The 19,374-nt window shown below is 34.9% G+C and overlaps 1 long non-coding RNA gene and 1 other non-coding gene across 4 annotated transcripts; both read right to left on the bottom strand.

Moving 5' to 3' along the window:
• Window positions 1-11,911: 11,911 nt before the first annotated feature.
• On the bottom strand, window positions 11,912-12,005 carry LOC127144083 (small nucleolar RNA snoR31). The gene has a single exon (XR_007815707.1). It is a non-coding gene; the product is annotated as a small nucleolar RNA snoR31 (small nucleolar RNA).
• Window positions 12,006-16,860: 4,855 nt separating this feature from the next.
• Window positions 16,861-19,132, bottom strand: LOC103502124 (uncharacterized). 3 transcript variants are annotated; one of them, XR_540467.3, is made up of 4 exons: window positions 18,675-19,132; window positions 18,132-18,206; window positions 17,985-18,035; window positions 16,861-17,200 (listed from the first exon to the last, which is right to left on the bottom strand). It is a non-coding gene; the product is annotated as an uncharacterized LOC103502124 (long non-coding RNA). The 3 variants fall into 3 exon arrangements; XR_540466.3 differs by having other exon boundaries at window positions 18,843-19,132; XR_007815679.1 differs by having other exon boundaries at window positions 18,132-19,132.
• Window positions 19,133-19,374: the final 242 nt, after the last annotated feature.

Raw genomic sequence — 19,374 nt, 5'->3', positions numbered from 1 at the left:
GTTCGTTGTAGTTTAATTCAGCTAACTCCCTTCTTCGAGTCGAGTTCGAGTTGCTAGAAAGAAATTCTTACTTATTTTAGATTCTGACTTCGTTCTAGTAGACTCTATAAATATGCAGAGCTGTGTCTTATGAGGGACTCATATTAGTGGGCTGAATTTTGGCTTTACTTATGCCAGCTAGCTTTTTTTGTAAGCTTGTTAGCTTCGTAAGCTCTGCTCTAGAAGCTGCTTACGCTTATATTAGTGGGTTAAGAAGGTGGTACCGCCCCGTGGGAGTCCTTTTGAACTTGAGTTATCGTTTTTACCAGCGTAGTAGTAGTCTCTATAAGCGGGGCTAAGCAGAAGATTTTCATACTCTATTCTGGTACTATAGTGATTAGCACAGGTAAAGGGTTTTCTTCCTCCTTCCTCTTCTATTAATCTAAGGGCTCTTGAAAATAGTTCAGGGATCAGGACTTCGCTTTCAAGTCCTAACCTTTGTATCCTTACAGTCAAGTTATTTCATAACCTAACGGAGCCTTGTTCATTCACAAATTCTTTGAGCCTCCTTGAAGTTCCGGGAAATGGTTTCTATCCAGTTCCTTTGTCAAGCCATTCTATTGCAACCTTGAAGATAGGGCTTAAAATGGAAGTCCTGTTTCGGCTGTAATGTAATTTTGAATTCAATATTGAATGAATAGAGAGACTAATTCAAGAAAAACAATGAAGAATTCAAAAAATTCTTTAAAAGAAATGGAAGAACAAAAGTCATATGGATTCACAAAAACTACGTGGATGGATAGGAACTAAAAAAGAGAGATTGAAGTAGTTTGGACGATTCAATAATATTATTACTTCAATTCGTAATTTTTAGTTGGACAAATCTTAGTGATGGAATAATAAGTTATAATTCATTGGTTGATTGTATCATTAACCATTTCTTTCTTTTGGTGTAAGGAACTTATCATGAATCCACTAATTTCTGCCACTTCCGTTATTGCTGCTGGATTGGCCGTCGGGCTTGCTTCTATTGGACCTGGGATTGGTCAAGGTACTGCTGCGGGCCAAGCTATAGAAGGGATCGCGAGACAACTCGAGGCGGAGGGAAAAATCCGAGGTACTTTATTTCTTAGTTTGGCTTTTATGGAAGGTTTAACAATTTATGGGTTGGTTGTAGCATTAGCACTTTTAATCCTTTTGTTTAATCCTAAAAAAATTACGTATCTTTTTTCGTATTTTATTTACTTGGACTTGCTGCTCTTGCTTTTTCGAATTATACGAAGATTTCACTCTTACAATTACTTATTTGTTGGGACAATAACCTATGGGAAGGATTGATTTGAGGATGTTCTTTAAGATCTGGATGGTTCTCTCTGACTGGACATCTATCTAAGGATGGAAAATTGTATTAAACTTCAACTTTATTCCCATTGCTTTCTGTAAACTAGGTCAAAACTTGAAAATAAACCTCATATTCCTATATGAAACTATGGACACTGGCACAATATGCTGAGTCACTATCCTATCGACATATAGCTTTGCTAGCTGATATAGTGTAGACATCACTTTGATCGACATAAAATGCTTTTGTCTTAGTGAGTCTATCTACTATTAGTAGTATACCTCATATCCATTAGATGTACATAGCAATCCAAATAAAAATCCATAGTGATGTGCTCCTATTTTCACTCCGGCACTAGCAGTGGATTAAGGAGTCCTTCAAAAACAAATTTTAACTTCTTCCAAACTATAGGGAAAAAACCTTCCAATGTATTCTATACAATAAATGATATTAGAAATAATAATTTTAAAACCATGATGTGGAATGTAAATATTAGTTTATTAATACACTACAAATCTTGAGAATAGTACAACAATTTTGTTGGAAGCCTCGTTTTTCGTTTATTTGTATGTGTTGTTATTTGGTGTAAGTACTAATGATTTTTCTATTGTCTTAATACAATGTGAAAGTTTTTAATAGTGGTGGAAGGAAAATATCGGCAGGCAAGCACAGAATTACAAATAGTTTTTTATATTTATTTTAAGTTGAATATAATGAAGAATACTTAATGGTGAAAATGAAATTAGCATCTATCTTTAATGTGTTGGTAAAGATGTTTTATATCAGGCTAAAACTAACATTAGAATCAACAATAATATTGGTAAAAAACCAACATAAAAGGTGTGTTACCGACAATATTAATAACATCTTTATAGATGTCGGTCATCTATCCAACATTGAACATCTATAATGTTAGTTTTCGACTGACATTAAAGATCAAGTTCCTTATGGTGTTGCAACAAACCAAACTATAAGGAAATAATTAAGGAAAAATCCAACAGATTTGGATTCTTCACTTTTACTTTTTATTTTTTTCTTCTTTCAAGCTAACAATAAAGCTCAAGAATCAGAACCATACCAAGAAACCGTAGATGTGAGCAAATTTAACAAGATCCAATGATTTGTGGATGAATATGTTAAGATCCGGTGGTACGAACTAGCAACATTCAAATCGTTCTTCAGTCATATACGTTGTTGAAAGAAACAAGCAAGGTTAATGGTGATACTCGACCGTCGAGAGAAGTGTAAAATACTGTGAGACTCTAATCGCATTATGAAAGTACACGTTAAGACCACATGCGACCGAAATTAGCTGCGTTGAGGTTACACACAATGGGAGTTGGCGAGTGGAAGTGTTGTGAATCAAATGTGGAAGGCGTTTTAGCTAGCTGTGCGATGCAAAAGAGCTATGCGATGAGGTAGGAGGCGATGTGAGCTTCCTCTACTGTAAAGTAGCTAACGACATCATTACATAATAAGGTCAACGTTTGAAGTGACTTGGCCTCCCACTTTGATCAGGATAAGGTAGTGGCAGTGGCCACGTAGTGTTTTGATATTGAATGATTTTCACCGTCAAGTAGAGGTAATCATACCGACTTAGAAAACTTCACTGGGAAGCTTATAAAAAGGGGAAGTATGACAAATTTAAGAGCTTACTTTATGCTTTATGTTTACCTAAAAGAGTGAAGAAGTTGCAAAGAATTTTGGGAGCCATACGAGCTTGGAATTCGATAAACAATTGGCTAAGAGCTCAAAGAGGAGGTTATCAGATTGTGAGTGGTTTTCTTTAAAGTGTTCGTGAAATAAATGAATTTCCATTATGAATTCTTTTATATATACCTCTTTGAAATTCTTGAGTTCACTGATTTCCATTATGTTTCTCAAATTCTTAAAATGGACTTGATTTACAAATGATTCAGATTTAGAAATGAATTTGAATGGTTGCTGCAAGATAATTTTAGTACCCTATGCGATGAGATACCTGACACTTGCTTAGGGATTTGGTGTGGAATGTTCTATTCTTGTTGCGTGTTATGGAATAGGATGCCTCATACTAGTTGTGTGTTCTGGTATGAGAAGCCTTATACTTGTTGTGTGCTCTGGTATAAGATGCCCTTTGTTTGCTGTGTGTTTTGGTATTGGAAAACACGTTATGCATTATGGGATTGATGGAAATTGTTGTATACGTTGAGATTTCTCCGTACAGCCGCAACTCACTGATAAGAGTGTGTTGACACTTTTTGAGCTGATAAAGGTACAAAAGATGGAATTTGTTATGTGAAAATGTTTTCCAATGCAATGTGATTTTATGATGAAATGATTTTGCAAGGAAATGGTTCCTATGAATAGTGCCAATGAGATTTGAACGTGTAAATCGCCTAATGCAACCAAATAATTTTCTAATTTGAACTCATATTTCTATTGAAATACGTACTTATTTATATTGAGTGGTATTATGAAAAGAATTTTTGTAACGTCTTATGGTGAGAGTGTGTTCTATTAAATATGTTGATGAAAATTCCCACTCACCAGACCCTTTTGGTGTAATCTTCAAGTATTTTGTTTTATGCCCCTCCAGGTAACGAAGTAAATATTGGCAAGCAAGCACACAACTACAGATAGTTTATGTGTGTGTGTGTGTCTATATATATATATATATTAATTGAATATGATAACGAACATTTAATGGCAAAAATGAAATTAGCACCTATCTTTAATATCGGACAATTTATTTCATTCTGGTTAAGTGATCGACATTGAAAAATATGTTGGTAAATATGTTTGATGTTAAACACTTGAATGATGGTAAGGGGAGGCAGGGGGAAGAGGTTGAAGAGTGGAGGTGAATGATAAACTAATGGAAGTGCATTGTTCTAATTGATACAATATCAGTTTAATTGAGATTTAAATTGATACAACCGGCGAAGTTTAGGATTTCAATCGATACAATTACTATTTTAAGATTTCAATTAATACAACCTACTTACAGAATAATCCAATCCTAGCACAGATTTACTAAATATATAGGTTGAATAATTTCCTAATTAGAAATTTGACGTGGCATTAATAAAATACCAACAACAATTTAAAAAGAGTATTAACCTATAATTTAAATATATGTTCTTGTGTAACCTAAACTTACATACTCTTTTCCTAATTTATTGTTTTCTAACCATCTTTATTAGTACATAATTTGAAGAAAAAGAAAAGACAAAACAAACAGAAAAAAGATATTATTGAGTTTGGATGTAAAAATTAATCTTATGCGATTAAACGTAACAATCATTCTGCAAATTGTTTTACAACTTAGTTTTTTTTTATTAACTGGGGGATGTCAATACTAACATGTAGTTACTTATTTTCGTTTTTGACCAGTTGAATCAAACAATCGCTCTTCCAACTTCTAAAATTAAAAATTGCATAACGGTCACAAAATTACCATTAACCATTTGAAAAAAGATTTATATTCCTTTATTCCCCCTATATATGTTTTTTTGATCTTTCAAATTATTCAATTGTATCCAACAACAAAAGAAATGCGTAGTCCTTTAGACATTACTTATCTTTCTCTCTCAATTCGAAAGTAAAATGAATTCTTAGTTGGCACTTTTTTTCTTGGTTTTACAAATACTTTTCATTAAGCTATATGTTGATGAAGAATTAATCTCACTTTTGCCAGAAACAACAGTGACCACTATTAATAAATTGGCTGGTCAAGTGCTAGGCGTTCACTGTAGGTCAAAGGACGATGACTTGGGAGTCCATATCATAGAGTCTAAACACAGTTACTCCTTTCACTTTAGACCTAATATTTGGGGCACAACACAATTTACTTGAAACTTTCAATTTGTGCAAGGCGAGATGCATAATTTCACCATCTACAACTTTCACAGGGACATAAATCATTGCACTAATTGCACATGGGAAATTTATCGAGAGATCCCTTGTTTGATGCATCCAAATAACACTGAAACTTATAATATGTGATTTCCTTGGAACTAGAAAAAATATTTTGAAAAATGAAATATTAATGCATGGTTTAGCTTGAGCATGTCATTACATATACTTTCAAATGATATTATATAAAATAAAACATAATCAAAGGGATTAAGAAAAGTCTCGTGTTTTTCTTTCTATATCTCTCATACTAGTTGTAATCAAATTTGACAGCGTAAACTCTTGTATGTGCATTTTAATACATGGTTTCTAAACTTTTATACATCTCTTTGATTTAGAACAAACCAATCATTTGTTTCCAATATTTCATATAAGTTTCCATCGTTTGTTAAATTTTTTTAAATAGTCACTATTAGATGGACTATTTATGAGGTTTTATCAAACCATAGAGGTAAATTATAATAATAAACCCTAAACCACTACTACAAAATTGGCATTATTTGATAACGACTTCGATTCATTTAATGTTTTTGAAATTTAAGGTTGTAAATCATTTCTTTACTGAAAATTAAAATTTTAAATTTTATTTTATGTATCTCTTAAAACATCACTTTAATTTTGAAACCATTAGGTGGTAAATAACAAAACAAAGAAACTCATAGATAGATATTAGTATCTATTTGCTAATTTTTTTTTTAAACATTACAAATCAAATAAGGTCTAATTGCAATCATATTTTTCAGAACACCAAGCGCAGAAACTTACTGCAGTTTTTTAAAATAAAAAAACAGAAAACAAATTATTTATTCAAATATACCTAAACAATTGTTCTTCAATTATCAATAGAGCATAAAGTAAGATTGCTTCTACTTATAAGTTTGTTTATGTTATGTGTGATTTGTTTTCAACCAGTGTCTTAAAAACCATAGCCCAATTATATATACAAAAATCAAAAGTGTATACCTTTGTCATGCCTAAATGGATGACCTTTTCCTCAACATCGGCAATGTCAACATTAAAGACATTCAACACAGAAATGGTGGTATTGAAAGCAATTAACAACAACTCGAGACTTACATGGAAACCCGAGAACCGGAAGAAAAACCACGATACTTTAGTTTTTATTATTTTTCTTATGAAAAAAATACAATAGGTACAAAGGGAGAATAAATAGAGTACAATAGGAATAAGAAAGGAAAAGATCTAGGAAATATTTAGGAAATAAAATCTTATATATTATTCTTTCCAAAAGTACTCTAGGGCAAAGCCCTACTAATTCTAACACTCCCCCTCAAGTTGGGAGGTAAATATCAATGAGTCCCAACTTGCTAACGCAAAGATCAAAGTGTGGTCTGAGAAGCCCCTTGGTAAGAACATCAGCAATCTGTTGGCTTGAAGGAATGTACGGAATGCATATGCTTCCACTGTCAAGTCTTTCTTTGATGAAATGCCGATCAATCTCAACATGTTTAGTTTTATCATGTTGAACTGGGTTGTTAGCAATACTAATAGCAGCTTTATTATCACAAAAAAGCTTCAATGGTGTCTCACATTCCTGATGAAGATCTGACAAGACTTTTTGGAGCCAAATTTCCTCACATATTCCCAGACTCATAGCTCTGTATTCAGCCTCAGCACTGCTCCTGGCCACAACACTTTGCTTCTTACTCCTCCAAGTTACAAGATTGCCCCAAACAAAGGTACAATAATCGGAGGTAGACTTTTTGTCAATAACAGATCCTGCCCAATCTGAGTCAGTATATGCCTCAATGGTCTTTCTATTTGTTTTTCTAAACATCAACCCTTTACCAAGTGTATTTTTCAAGTATCTCAAGATTCTGTTAACAGCTTCCATATGTTTCTCATAAGAAGCCTTCATAAATTGGTTGACAACACTCACAGCAAAGGAAATATCAGGATGAGTATGAGATAAGTAAATTAATTTACCTACAAGGCGCTAATATTGTTCTTTATCAACTGGAACTTGATCATCAGAGTTTCCTAGTTTACAATTGAATTCAATAGGAGTATCAGCAGGACGACATCCCAACATACCTGTCTCGGTTAGCAAATCAAGAGTGTATTTTCTCTGAGACACGGAAATACCTTCTTTAGATCTAGCCACCTCCATTCCAAGGAAATATTTTAGATTTTCCAAATCTTTGATTTTAAATTCATCACCCATTCTCTGCTTTAGTTGTCTGATTTTTTTTATCATCTCCAGTCAAAACAATGTCATCCACATAAACTATCAAAATAGCAATCTTCCCTGTCTTGGAAGCCTTTGTAAATAAAGTATGGTCAGAGTGCCCTTGATTGTACCCTTGGGACTTGACAAAGGTAGTGAATTTGTCAAACCATGCTCTCGGAGACTGTTTCAGACCATATAGAGATTTTTGGAGTTTACACACCTGCTTACCAAATTGGGCTTCAAATCCTGGCGGGGGGCTCATGTAGACTTCCTCCACAAGGTCTCCATTCAAAAAAGCATTCTTAACATCCAGCTGGTATAGAGGCCATCTTTGTTCACAGCAACAGATAGCAGGACTCTAACAGTATTCAATTTAGCAACTGGAGAAAAAGTTTCTGAATAGTCAATACCATAGGTTTGAGTGAATCCCTTTGTAACTAACCTTGCCTTGTGTCTATCAAGTGTACCATATGCTTTGTATTTGAGAGAGAATACTCATTTGCATCCTACAGTTTTATGTCCCTTGGGTAGAGCACAGATCTCCCAAGTTCTATTCTTTTCAAGAGCCTTCATCTCTTCCATAACAACATTCTTCCATTCAGGACACTCTAGAGTAGTGTAGATATTTTTCGGTATTATGGTAGAGTTAAGGCTTGCTGTAAACGCTCTAAACTGTGGAGAGAGATTATCATAGGAAACATAGTTGCAAATGGGATGTTTAGTGCATGATCTAGTACCTTTTCTCAATGCAATTGGAATGTCAAGAGAGGGATCATACTCATCAAGTTTCCTTGTATGACTCTGTTCAGCTTCATCGTTACTGGTTTCTATTCTAACCTCAGTCTCATCATCACGGTTCTTTTCTTCCATATTTTCAAGAACAACAACATTAGACTTGTCATTCTCCCTCATCGTATTATTAGTACAAGGTTTTGTAGGATTTTTCATACCTTGGTCTCGAGGAGGTTCGAAATCTTGGACTGGAGTCGGCGGTTGACTAGTAGGGGACCCAACTTCCTTTATGAGATTCCTCCTGTAATATGTTTTCCAGGGAACTTGGTTTGTGGGTAAGATTATGGGATGAGGATCAATGTCAGAAACGGTAATAGGAGTAGGTTTAACAAATTCAAAAGTGCTGTTAGACTCTTCACTCACATTCTCCCCTCTGAAGATGGCTAACGGGAAAGTAGGGTTGATTTTCACAGAAAGTAACGTCCATAGTGACAAAGTATTTCCTAGACGGCGGGTGAAAACATTTATAACCGCGTTGGTGAAGGGGATATCCAACAAACACACAGGCCTGAGCCCGAGGGGTAAATTTGATCTGATTAGGGCCGAAATTATGGACATAAGTGGTGCACCCAAACACACGAAGAGGAACCTCAGAAAAAAGACGAGTAGAGGGGTAAGACTCCTTAAGACAATCTAAGGGAGTCTAAAGCTGGAGGATACGAGAAGGCATTCTATTGATTAAGTGAGCGGCTGTAAGAATAGCATCTCCCCACAGGTATGATGGAAAGGAAGTGGAAAGCATAAGTGAACGGGCTACTTCCACAAGGTGACGATTTTTTCGTTCGGCCACTCCATTTTGTTGAGGAGTGTAGGCACACGAGGTTTGGTGAACAATCCCCTTGGAGGCTAGAAATTCACTAAGGTTATCATTTTGGAATTCTCGACCATTATCACTTCGAAGAATTGCAATTTTTGTATGAAATTGTGTTTTGATAACATGATAGAAGTTTTGGAAAATGGATGGAACCTCAGATTTATCAGTGATAAGGTAGACCCTGGTAAGACGGGTATGGTCATCAATGAAAGTTACAAACCACCACTTTCCCGAGGAAGTGGTGACCTTGGAAGGACCCCAAACGTCATTATGGATGAGGTTAAACGATTGTGTAGGTTTATATGGTTGTGAGGGAAAAGAGACTCGATGTTGTTTAGCCCGGATACACACATCACAAGATAGAGAAGAGACGTCTAGTTTAGAAAAAAGGTGAGGAAATAAATATTGCATATATATAAAGTTTGAGTGACCCAGTCGAAAATGCCACAACATACAGTCTTGTTCAGAAGTGCTAATGTAGGATGACAGTAAACTAACCCTAGACAAACTACTACATGAGGTATCATCATCAAGGATGTAAAGTCCTCTGCTATGCCGGGCAGTGCCAATCGTCCTCCCCGAGCTCATGTCCTGAAAATTAATCGATTCAGGCAAGAAGATAACTTTACAATGCAACTCACAAGCGATATTGCTTATAGATAACAAATTGTAAGACAGTTTAGGGACATGTAAAACATTCTGGAGAGCAGAACCATCAAAGGGAACTATTTTTCCTTTGCCAGCGATCGGAGCTAGAGAGCCATCGGCTATTCGAATTTTTTCATTACTGGCACACGAGGCATATGAGATAAAGTGTTCCGAAGAACCTGTCAAGTGATCTGTAGCCCCCGAGTCTAAGATCCAGGGATTCTTCCCATCAACGCTAATAAGCCCAAGGGACTGAGGCATACCTGACTGAGCAATGGCACCCAGAGTCGGAGTCTTGGTCTGGCTCACAGTAGGATCAGTTGATTGAGAAGTGATAGTAGGTGTAGTCTCACTAATGTAGGCACGTTCTGAGTTCTGTTTCTCGTTGGAGGACCGTTTCTTACCTCTTGGGGGACGACCGTGGAGTTTCCAACACTAATCCTTGGTGTGCCATTGTTTCTTGCAGTGCTCAAACACAGGAATTGACTTTCCATTATTCTTGTCACTGTCATGATTTAAGGACCGAGCGCTAAAGGCAGCGGTGAGTCAATGGTAGGGGTAGTCAATACATCCATGGCATTAGTGCGATCCTCTTCCAGACGGACTTCAAAACAAACTTCCATTAGGGAGGGAAGAGGTCTTTGTTCGAGTATACGACCACAAACATTATCAAATTTGGGATTAAGTCCTGCAAGGAAGTCATAAACACGGTCAGCCTCTTCAAGTTTAGCATATTGTGTACTGTCATTTGGTGTGTCCCAAACTGTCTCTCTACACAAATCCATCTCTTGCCAGAGGAGAGAGAGCTTGTTAAAATAGGTAGTTACGTCCAGGGTCCCTTGTTTGCAATTATGGACCTGTTTTTCGCAGTATATATAACCGAGAGGCATTCTGTCATTTCGAGTAAAGGGTTTGAGTTGTATCCTACAAATCTTTTGCTGTGGCTGCATATAGTAGAGGCTTGCCGATCTGTGGTTCCATACTATTAATCAGCATGGACCGAATAAGTGAGTCCTCTCCTTTCCAGAGTCGTTCCAAGGCGTCTCCTAGTGAAGGACGTACAATCTCTCCAGTTAAGAAGTCGAACTGGTGTCGACCTTTGAGGAACATCTTTATTGATTGGGACCAAGAAAAATAATTTTGACCATTTAATTTTTCACCTAAAAAATTCCCTGTAGACGAACCCAAAGAGCCAATTATATAATTTGACGGTAAATTAGGGAACGAAGTTACCGAGTTCTTGGGATACATCGGCAACTCGGTTGGTTTGGAATGCGTCGAAGATTCGCCCGCTTCAATGTCTGATCTATTCTGGAGTTGATCAATTTCGTTACCAGAAAACAGCGGTTGTTGTAAAGAGTCAACGTACAGTGGCTGCTTACCGTACAAATTTGACAGATTTACGGTTGTGGGTTTTTGTCCGGAGCTCATAAGCGGCACGTAAGGATGCAGATGGCTGGAAGGGTTTGACGGTTGGACATCTGACGGCGCGTAGAAGGGAACGGGTTGGGCGGTGACGTGAAACGGCGGCAGCGCGTGGGCCCACGCGCCGAACACGAGCGACGCATGAATCATCTTCTAATCAGACGGCGGCGCGTACGGCTATGAAACCACTCTCGTTTGGTAGATCGCAGTTTCTGTAGGTTTTGAAGCAGTTTCTCCATGGCGGTGGTGACGGCGACGTCCACGGCGGCGGCGGCAGTGACGGGTTCAGTTTCGATCTGGGTTTCTCCTAGGTTATTTTCTAAAGTTTCAATATTGATTTGCTCTGATACCATATTGAAAGCAATTAACAACAACCCGAGACTTACGTGGAAACCCGAGAACCGAGAGAAAAACCATGATACTTTAGTTTTTATTATTTTTCTTATGAACAAAATACAATAGGTACAAAGGGAGAATAAATAGAGTACAATAGGAATAAGAAAGGAAAAGATCTAGGAAATATTTAGGAAATAAAATCTTATATATTATTCTTTCCAAAAGTACTCTAAGACAAAGCCCTACTAGTTCTAACAGGTGGAAATGGAGGTCATGCGTTTGATAGTAAGGTCATCTATCACCATGTAAGTCACTTTTTTTTCACGTATCCGCCCATATCACTCGGCTTTTCTTCATTACCTCCATATACATATTCTGCATCGTTGCACATCGGCCCCTCGCATCCAAGACATTTTGCGTTATATGTACCGGTAAAACACTTTCAACAATTATTTTTTTTTAGAAAGGTAAGAAATGGATAGGAGGAGTAGATTCAGAAGCTCACATAACATTTGAAAGATAAACGAATAAATTATCTCAGATCAAGTGTGGATTAATAGTATTTGCTTCATCCTCATCTACTTACACATTCGTATAAACAATCATGCGAATGTAAATTAAAAAGTAAATCATATGAAACTAAATGGAAATAATGAAAATGAATGAAAAATGAGAAGAAACTCACAAGAACAAAGATCATTCCGGCCTTAAAAGATGGAAGTTGCAGCTAAGGAATTGTAACCATTGAAGAATATGGAGGAAGGGGGGCTCGAGCAGGAGAGGGGGTTACTGTCGGCAATTATTAATGTTTTCTTTATAACCTTGATAATAGGCTTCGAGCGATGGAATTACACGGTGACCTTTGAGCGACGGAGTTCCATAATGCTTACTTCGAGCAATAGAATTTTGGCTACTTTCGAAAGATTTTCGTAAGAATTTTTTAGTGGTGGAAGTAATTGTGTTTAGAGAATTTCGAAAGATTTTCCAAAATGACAGGCATACAGTGACCTAATTGTGTTTTTCTATTTTTTGTAGGGAGACAAGAAGAATATTACTAATTTTATTTTTAAATTAGCAAAATAGCAAAAAACAGTTAATACCAGTATCTAATTGACAAATTTGATTTCTAAATACAATGGGCTAACAAAAATCACAAATACCCTATAATTACAAACTATGCATACTCTTTAATATTCTAATTTTCCATCAAAAAAAAAAATAAACATCTTCTGGAAAGCATCACACCTTCTGCATACAACCACTCCACTTCTCCAAGAAAACCCTAGAATTTTTTTGAACCTTCTCTTTTCCTTCGAAAAATAAGATCGCTTTCTCCCTTGCTTTTTGAAATGCTTTCCACCGTCACTTAAGATACGCGCGATCATCTCTGTGCTCTCATATTGCGGTGAATTTTAGGATTGCTTTCCACCGACTCTTTTAAAATCGCTTTCCAACGGCCTTTATCATTTTCTTCTTCAGCCGTATATGTACTTAAAAACAGTCAAATAAAATAATTTAGAATTACACTGTATTTCTAAATTGATCGTGTATTATTTATTAAAATACAGATTATTTGTAGTTTTTATACCTGGGTTGTTTCGGATCAATGCATCAGAAAATGCAGACAACATGGCACATGAGTCCTCCAGAGTACCCCTAATGGAATTCAAAGCAATTTCCTCTCCTCTGACATATAGGATTAAAATGCAATTTTATTATTTGATTTGCTTACTAGTTACCACCCACCGGCAGTAAAGCCACCGTCCACACAAATGATCTGCCCACTGATATAGGAAGCCGTCAAAAGACACAAAAATGCCACCATCGACAATATCTCCAACGGTTCACAAATTCGCCCCGCCGGCGTCCACCCAATCAACCGCCCATATTCCTCCACAACTGCCGCATCCGGTTTAGATATTGTTGTCCTAACCCTCCATGACGCCACCGTGTTGATACGAATATTATCCTTTGCCCATTCACACACCAAGTTCTTCGTTATTTGGTTAATTGTCTCTTAAAACACAAATGACCCAAATCATTTCAAGATTAGTTTGGGAAAGATGATAAGGGGCCTCAAAATTCGTGCTCATCATGTAATTGTAATCCTCAGTTGTGTACTCTATTGCTCCTTTTAATGTTAAAGTCACTGCGTTGTTGACCTTAAAACCAAAAACCCACTTTCAGAAATTCGAAAAATTTTCATCCGGGTTTGTTTAAAAAATGAAAAGAGAGAATTACAAGGATGTTAAGGGTTCCATTCAAGATGGAAGAAACAATGTCAATGAGTTGCAGACGCTGAGAAGATGAAGTGAGATCACAAACAGAGGCAGTGAATTTGACGCTGAGACAACATTGCATTGTATTTGGCATGATTTTAGGCAGGGTTGAATTTTGAATTTAAACTTAACTAATTCACTAAAGATAATTATTTACATTATATTTGCCATGATTTTAGGGAAGGATTGATATCTAGTAAAGAGGGTTGAATTTTGAATTTAAACTTAACTAATTTACCAAAGATAATTATTTGCATTATATTTCCCATGATTTTAGGGAATGATTGGTATCTACGTGCGTAAATAGGGTTGAATTTTGAATTTAAACTTAACTAACTTACCAAAGATAATTATTTGCATTATATATGACATGATTTTAGCGAATGATTGGTATCTATGTGCATAAAAAATTGAATCTTTTAAATTATTTTTTGTTAATTTCTTAATGTTTATCGTAATAATTAATTATTGCATTATTTTTGCCATGATTTTAGGGAGGGATTCAATTTTGAATGTATAATTTAAAAAATGAAAAAATTGAATATTTAAAATTCTTTTTCGTTAAATTCTTAATTTTTATCCTAATAATTAATTATTGCATTATATAATTTTAAATCTATAATTCAAAAAATAAAAAATTGAATATTTGAAGTTATTTTTCTTTAATTTGTTGATTTTTATCGGGATAATTAGGTGATATTGAAACCAATTGAATATGTTTAGGGATCTTTGAGATAATATAATAATTTTTTGATTTAGTTAATAATAATCATAAGTGAGTGTGTTTACAAATACATTGTAGTCGTGATATATGATATTTTGTTTGATTTTTTGATCTCAACATATACATTGTATTTGTATATGGACAATTGTAATCCGTAGAGGGGTAATTTCGGGCCAAAAAAGTAGGAAAATATTTATGGCAGTTAGTTTTGTTATAATTAAAAAAAATAACAGTTTGCTATTTTTCTATTTTCTATTCTCACATTTGCTATTTCCACGGATTCCCCCTTTTTTTAAGAGATGTTTCTTGATGTTCAATACCCATCAAGATAAAATTTCCTTCATAGCCAATACTCATCAAGGAAAACATTTTTAAAAATTGGGCCGATCAAGTTAAACCTTTCTTGATGTCCATGAACCATGAACTAAAATATCAATTTATTTTGGGCTGACAAGAAAAATGGCAAAATAGAATGTTCGCTTTGGATAGATGGTAAATTTATTTTTAAATTGACAAAATAGCAAAACCAAAAAACTGAAAGGAAAATTGTAGGAGCATTGTCTTAAATGCCCCTTGAATCCTAAATACAATTCATCAAGAAACCCCAAATATCCTATAAATAAATAAAACTCCCTACACACAATCAACACCGATAACCATCAAAGCTCCAAATAATTTCTGCAGCTGTTTCATATCTTTTTCAAATTATGCGCGTTCAGGAATTCAAACGTTCAGGCAGAAACGATTGAAACTAGCTTCTAGCTTCGTCCCCACCAAACCCTTCAAAGTCTTCGTACATTTGGCGCAAATCAAGAGATTTTTTTCTTGTCAGTTCCTCCGATCAGAGACTCATGTGTCGAATGACCCACTGTAAACCCAAAAAAAAACCATGATTGAAAAACAGAATACCCACGATGAAACTAACCGTGAAACCCACCGCAAACCCATAACCAACATTCATTTTTCATCTCACTCCATCGTCATGATCACCTTGTGTTCGATCTGGACTTACCAGAAAACCTCTTTTCACTTACACTTGGGCGATAGAGAGAAAAACTTGTAGTACACGCATATCATGAGAAGTTTAGGAATGCATGGATAGGAAGTGCATCTTTTATCGCATGACCTTATTCTAGCCGCCTAGTAAGTCTCTCAATTAGAGCCTTAACATGACATATCTACGAACAAATACATACGCATGAATTAAAACAATGAGAATAAATGTTAGATCCTTGCAGATTTAAAATAATTATGCTCTTACTTGTCTTTCCCTATCCCTTGGTGGAAGTTGGGGTTTTGTAGCTGACCGTTTTGGAGGTGCTGGAGATGGTGCCTTGAGCTTCTCACTGACCATAGTTTTAGCTTTAGGCTTTTCAATTTTTTCTGTTGGAGCAGCTTGATGTGAAGCTTGCCCTGATGTTTTCTCAGAAGGAGCGACATGAGTTACACCTTCTTCATTTTCAAATAATAGCAATCTTGGTACTTGGTTCCACCATATCTCCTTCCTTGGCAACAAACTGCCAGCATTTTTATTAGTCAGCCTTTAACTTACAAAAAACTTAGATAAGGAAATTAAGTAACAGGGGCTCAGAAATAGTCACCTTATAAATAATACTTTGGATTAGTGACATCAGTTATAACCTGATGGAGAATTAGCAGCACAAATGAAACTATAAATCTATAAATTAACTATAAATCATTTTGGGGCTCTTGCAAATATGACAATTATAGTATCATAAATTAGGCCCATAGCACATCATTTTTACATTTGTAAAAATAGCAAAATTGAAGTACTGCTTGTACATATTTTTTTACTCTCTAATACTTCACTGATACATATTATTAGTTTAAAACACTTGATATGTTGTTGATACACTCAATCAATTAAATACACTTGAAGCACTAAGAATGATACACTTTATATATCGTTGATACACTTGTTATTGTTTCCTGATACGCTCGATAGATTTAATACACTTAATCACTTGCTAAACTTTATTGATACATATTATTAGTTTGATACACTTGATATGTTGTTGATACAGTTGCTCAACTATTGATATATTCAATCAATTAAATACACTTTGATGCACTAAGAATGATACACTTTATATATCATTGATACACGTTATATATCGTTGATACACTTGTTATTGTTTGTTGATACACTTGATAGATTTAATACACTTAATCACTTGCTAAACTTTGTTGATACATATTATTAGTTTGAAACACTTGATATGTTGTTGATACACTTGCTCAACTATTGATACACTTAATCAATTAAATACACTTGATGCACTAAGAACGATACACTTTATATATCGTTGATACACTTGTTTGTTTGCTAATACATTTGATAGATGTAATACACTTAATCACTTCCAAAACTTCATTGATACATATTATTAGTTTGAAACACTTGATATGTTGTTGATACACTTGCGAAACTGTTGATACACTCAATTAATTAAATACACCTGATGCACTAAGCATGATACACTTTATGTATTGTCGATACATTTGTTATGGTATGTTTACAATCTTAATAACATGTTGAACATCATTATCGCCTATAGTCAACAAATTAAAATTGAAAGTTCAATACATGACTCAACCTGAATTTCAGTATGAATCAAGTTCACAAAAGAATCAAATGATGATATCGCTCTATCAACCAAAACACAATTTGTTTTGTAATCCACGTAGTAATGTTGCTCATCCCATCACTTTGAAAAACAATTACTGCCAATTTAACCATAACTACAATGAACTGCAACAATTTTGGAAAAATAAAAAACACGTAGTAAGTATATCAGTCAACTAATACATATAATATAAGTATATCATACCGTTGATATAAAAAACTGATACAAATTAAAAAAAAAAAAGAACCGAACGTAACTAAATAAAATCAAACTGATCTACAAAGTTCCTTTCGATAAAAGATATTATGAAAAAATAAAAGAGATGAGGAAGAACTAACCGTAGCCCTAATTTTAATAAATAATATATGAGCAATTTACAGAAATAATATTAGGGCTTCAAAAAAGGGGAAGAAATACATACATAATTCTTGTTTTCCCTGAAGAAAAAAGGAGGACAATGGGAGAAGAAGACGAGGAGAAGATGATAAAAAAAAGAGAGAAGCCGACAAAGAGGGAGAAATCTAAAAGAACAAAACTGAAGAGAGAAGAGAAGAACAGTGGAGAAGAGGCAGAAGAAGACGAGGAGAAGAGAAGTAGGTGAATAGGAGAAATGGTGAAGAAGAACGATAGAGGAGAAGAAGAAAACGAAAAATGAAGGAGAACAATAAAGAAAAACGAAAGAGGAAGAGAAAACACCAAAGACGGGCAATTTTGGAATAATAAAAAGAATAAAATAAGAAATATCAACCAAAATTAAAAAGTTGCTATATTTGCAAATTAAAAATGCTAGTACTAATATTGCTAAATTGGATTTTTATTGTGCCACCCAATATAATTTCCCAATCATTTTCACAAGGGAAGGGAAAGAAAATCAATTTTCAACTATAAATCTATAAATTAACATCTTACCTATTTCAATTTGAGCAAATGCTTCATCCAATTCTACTCTATCATCCGGATCTGACATTGACATATTAGAATGATTTTTAATAAGTAACCAAAAAGGATTTGTGTCATGTAGCAACAATCAATATTGGTAAAAAGTAAATGATGTACTCTTCAAGAATTTTGCCAGCGTTCCATCAGTAATAGACTTGGCCAATGGAGGAACAACAACATCAAGTAGATCCCCTTTGATACCAAACATGCCAATGTGTTAGTTAGAACAGAAAGAAAAAAGGTTAACAAATACAACTAAAGAAAAATAAAGTTGCGTAGTTAGTGAACTTTCAATATACTTTTCATTGAATAAATAAGCCCGCTAGCAGTGTGAAAATTAAGTTTGCAATAAGCTTCATACAACAACACGACCAACCACTAGCAAAGAAATTCTATTGCAAGTGAACTCAGGGCTAAACTTAATGGATGGGTAAATAAATCATTTCAGTTCTTCTAAGCGATGTCAATATACAAAGTTAAAAATGTATCGGCAATTTTTAACTTCGTGCAACAACTTATAGACACAGATCTACACATTTAAAACTCACAACTGAGATAGACATCCTTCTTATTAAAGCATCACAATTATTAGATTTTATGACAAAACTTCGTTCATTGTCCCCCTCCCCAATTTTAATCGATGAGTTCACAAAAATGTACCAAATTCCAAACCCGTTCATGTAGATTCCAAAGCACATAAGCCTCGATCACATACAACTTCCATCCTTAGATTTCTGAATATCCCTAGCCACATTTAAAATTCAAGAAACCACAAAACCGATATAGATACAAAAAAAAAATTCTCAAAGCAAGAAAAAGAAAACAAACCTCCAGAATACTCCGAGGATAGTGTATGAATTTAGAAACCAACACTCTCTCTTTCCCATCAATCACCAACACGCGATGATTGTAAGCAACATTAACAACAAGAGAGTGAATGAGAAAATAGAGTGAACTGCTGTCCGTACGAAACAATAGCGCGATGAACTTCGGCGGTGGTAGTACGACTTGCTTCGAAAGATCTTCGGCAATCATGGATTAATGGTGGAAGAGTGAGTGATTGATAAGAGAGGGTATGAAGAGTTTAGCGCGAGAAGAGAGCTAGGGTTTGACATAGAAGAGTGAGTAAAGTGAGAATAGAATTAATTTTACAAAAATAATTAATTAAAAAATAACTTTAATGTTGGTTTTAAACCAACGTTAATCTATCTTGATGTTATTTTAAAACCGTCATTAAACATCCACATTTTAAAAATCAACATTAAACAGTTGTTTTCATTTTTTCCATCGACATCACAGAACATATTTTTTCTAGTGATTATGATGCTTCTCATCTAATTAAATTGGCTAATTTGATATT

Source organism: Cucumis melo, chromosome 11 (genome assembly GCF_025177605.1).
Source record: "Cucumis melo cultivar AY chromosome 11, USDA_Cmelo_AY_1.0, whole genome shotgun sequence".
NCBI lineage: Eukaryota > Viridiplantae > Streptophyta > Magnoliopsida > Cucurbitales > Cucurbitaceae > Cucumis > Cucumis melo.
This window is presented reverse-complemented; position numbering and strand designations above follow the sequence as displayed.